The following is a 3,978-nucleotide window of genomic DNA, read 5'->3' on the forward strand; positions in this document are numbered from 1 at the left end:
ATCTTGTCTGCCTTCAGGATCCTGCACAGAGTGTGTGAGAGAAGATAGAGAAAGCAGAAGACTGAGAGTGGAAGCTCCCACAGAGCAATGGGCATTAGCAACTACTGCCCACTGCAGTTTATTCACTTGGCCAGTACTCAGCAAGTCATATTTTTGCCCTTTCAAGTTCAGAAAAATGTAAAGTGGGGCAGGGCAGGGCTGTCAAAAGGAGAGTTATTCACCTCTGTGGGGTGGATATTGGCTGTTTGTAGCCAGTTGAAACTGTTTGGAGCTGGTTCTTCCATCGTGCTGCTCGTGGGGAGATGCCAGTGGCTGCCAACCAGCTGGAAGTGAGGACCTGACAAACTCAGAGTAGGGGAAACAGTCCTTTGTATAATGGGGCAAGGAGGCACCATGTGATTCCCCATGGGTACCCCAGAAGGAACCTCCAGTGCAAGAGACAAACAGATCCACAGAGTCCCAAGATGGGTCCTGGGCCCAGGGGGGCTGCACCAACTGTAAGCACTCTACTCCTCCTGGCAGGGAGTGCAAAGCATCAACCCTCACTGTGGCAGCCACCACCCTGTGCTGATGTGGCAGAGACCAGGAACACAGGCAGATAGGGGAAGAGGTGTTGGTGTTAGCTACTTTTCTTGTGTAACTTTTTCAAGGGTATTATCAGTGAGAATTTTCTGTACTAATTAAAAAATTTAATTGGGCAGAAGTAAATTTCTGGATCTGTAGCTTCGGTTTGTTCCCTTTGCCCATAATAAGATTTTGACTGTAAAAGCCCATGAACTGGGAGAGATCCAAAGTATGAAAAATTCAATGGTAAGCTAATTATGCAAAATTCCTGATCACCTCAGGCTGTTCAAATTGGAAAGTATCTATTTGCTACTTTTGAAATATTAGCTCATAAATATATGCCTCTTTATGCTTGACTCTGCTCTCTGCTCCAGCTTACTGCATGAGCTTTCAACACATAGCTCTAATCTATTTGACAGGTACATTTGAACCCTTAACCAAATTAGTGGTAATTTGGTTCAGGCTCCAGAGAAGGTAAAGACCTGAGCCATAGCCAGGCCAAGAACTCCTCTATTTCCAATGCGTTCTCTGAAAACCCACAAAGGAGCAGAGTGACACAGTGAACATTGATGCACATGAGCTTGGAACGCCGATCATGCGAATAACTAATAAATAGTGGGTGGATCTTCTAAGACTCGGTTTTCAAAGCACAAAAAAAGCTGTGGGTACATGGAGTCTCATCCATACCTTTCCCATTTAACTATAAGCCAACCACTTTATTCTACAAACATGACTGCCTCAGTGACCTTTCTGAGCTCTCTTTCAGACTGCATTCATGACAGTGATCTCCTGAGCTGGGATGCCTCTCAAGGTCGCTCCTCAAGACAGAGAGACTTTTTACTGACAGCAGACCTTTGGTAAGTGACCAATACCATGTGTAACCTTGAAGTGGGGTAAATTTGATTTGTGCCTTTGTAATGGATTTGTGTCTTTGTAACTTTGATTTGTCTTGATAGTTTTGATACATTGTTCAAATGATGGTTGCTGTACAATAATAGTGTGAACCATGACATAAAACTTTGTTAAGTGGGACTTTTTCATCATATTAAAACACTTTTGCTAATACCTTTTTCAGCAATGCAAATCACCCATTCACAACAGCCTATTGGTAAGACCAAAGCTCCACAATAGCTGTGTGTAACCTCTCATGATCCTGGATGGCCTTTCTTGCCTTGCTCTATCCATGATTATTTACGTGTTGTTGAATTTGCTCTTCCAACACTCACACTTGCTGTAGCAAAGACTTCATTTTTTGGACATATACACAAAATTATTAGTTCCCTATTTGCGAAGGAAAATCTTCTCTTTTTAACTGTTATTCAAAGAATGCAATCATTAGCTCCTTTTGCTTGCACAAGATTGTTTTTGCTTTTCTTTCTCACCAGTGATCACTAGCTGGATGACTGAACAAACAGTCTATTGGTAATGTAACTCGTGCTTGTAAAATTCCTGGAATAGAGCAGGGCTCTTGATGGAGAAAAGAAGAAATATCCTAGCCCCCCTCAAAACACGTCTTACAGACAGTCCTCAATTGCATACTGAGTTACAGATCTTTAGCATTACAGGTCATTAAAACCACCTTTCCACCTGATCTCACATCTCTTCACCAATGTGTCCCAAAGCTGTCACTGTACCCTGTGCTGTGAAAACAGTTAGTTGCAGAATTGTAGCTTGTAAAGAGCTAGTGGAAAATAGAGAAGTATCTAGAGACAACTGTTCCACCTCAATTTTATACACTCTTGGGTGTGAAAGCAAGGTGCTTTGACATGTGGTAAGTCCTCTGGTTGAGAAAATGTAAAGATGAAATATAGAGAGAAAGAAGATAATAGAAACCAAGATTTGTTGAGACAGGTCATAGAGACCAACCCTTATTTTTCAAGCAGAAATTGAAGAAAATCTCTTTGAGTCAAATCTGATCTTTAAGGCAGATTTTGTTTTGTCAACATCATTGCCATTTGGGTCGAGTCTAATAAGTCTGGGCGAACTGGATGGGAGAAGCAGAGATTTAAGGAGGCACAAAAAAGGAAATATGTTAGAAACAGCTGCAGCGAGAGGGGAAATTCATAAAGCCATGAACCAATATGCAAAAAAAGACTGTGGTTATATTTTTTTAAATATTTGATTATTTTCTGCCATAATGATCTGGGTTCTACTTGCTGTTTGAGACCAGACGATGTGCCCTCAACACACAGGGGAAAAACACACATAGAAGAACAGTCTGTTCTTGAACAGAATTCCTGTTACATTCAAAGGATTACATCTGCACTCTAATTTAGGATGTAATTCAATACCTCACAATTTGAATAGGATACCTAAACTGCCCAAGAGTGTCCGCTCCTGTCAACTGCATTTCTGTATGTTTGCCAAAGATCAATAGCTGAGGCCTTGAACATTTCTCCTGTCTATACACATAATAAGATGACATAATTCCTCTATTTTAGAACATGGTTCCCTGCATAGAAGCTACTTCTTTCTTCATCCCCATATCTCTTCTAGGATTCATTTGAGATCAAAGTACCTGTCAGTGGGAAATGGAGTATGTTGTTCCTGCGGACTATAACTATGCTGCTAAATAACACAGAGCAATGGATCAGTCTTAGGGTCAAGTTCAGGCCAAATTGCACAAATGGGATTGCACCCATACATGCTAAAGTTGGCTGTTTCTACAGCTTGGACCAAAGAAAACTCATTTGAATGGTCAGAGCAAAAGAATGAATAAACAGTGAAGCATCTCAACTGACCTGGAGATGATCACAACTTTGCCCCATGTATCAACAGTCTTAAGGCCTCTGCCTCACAACATGCTTCTGGTATGAACCAAGCATCCACTCCCAGTATTACATTCTTGGCCAGACTGAAGTAACCATACAGAAAAATCTGGAGCCCTGGCAGAGAGAGATCTGAATCTAGGAAGTATCCAGCAATGAAAACACATTCTCTGAATGGAGATTGGATTTTTTGGTGGGGAAAGTGTATGTATGCTCACAAAGGGGAGCAGCAGCATCAGGAAGAACTGAAAACTGGGCCAGCAAGACTCAGGTTTGCCAAGAGAAGCCCAAGAGCATCAACTGAATGTAAGATAATGTGAATGAATGTTTGCCTGAGTGCTTACTCCATGGAATAATTTTGCATAATAGCAGAGTAGCTTCATACCTGTTCAGCAGTTCATAACTGGCAAGATAATTTTGTAATCTGGTAATTAACCCTCTGCTGTGGAACCATGGCATTGCTGCACAAAACTGGAGGAGACAGGACTACGGTGAATTAACACAGTGGAATTGATATCTGAAATGTTGAGTATCCACCTAACACAGAGTATTTCCCCTCTGATGTGAATACACAGTGATGAGCACCAAGCATATGGTTGGCAACTGCTCAACAAACTTTCTGTTGTGCACTGATACCTGGTTAAGA

Source organism: Corvus kubaryi, unplaced genomic scaffold, assembly GCF_017639235.1.
Source record: "Corvus kubaryi isolate FWS band 111438036 unplaced genomic scaffold, C.kubaryi_AGA036_p1.0 133, whole genome shotgun sequence".
Classification (NCBI taxonomy): Eukaryota; Metazoa; Chordata; class Aves; order Passeriformes; family Corvidae; genus Corvus; species Corvus kubaryi.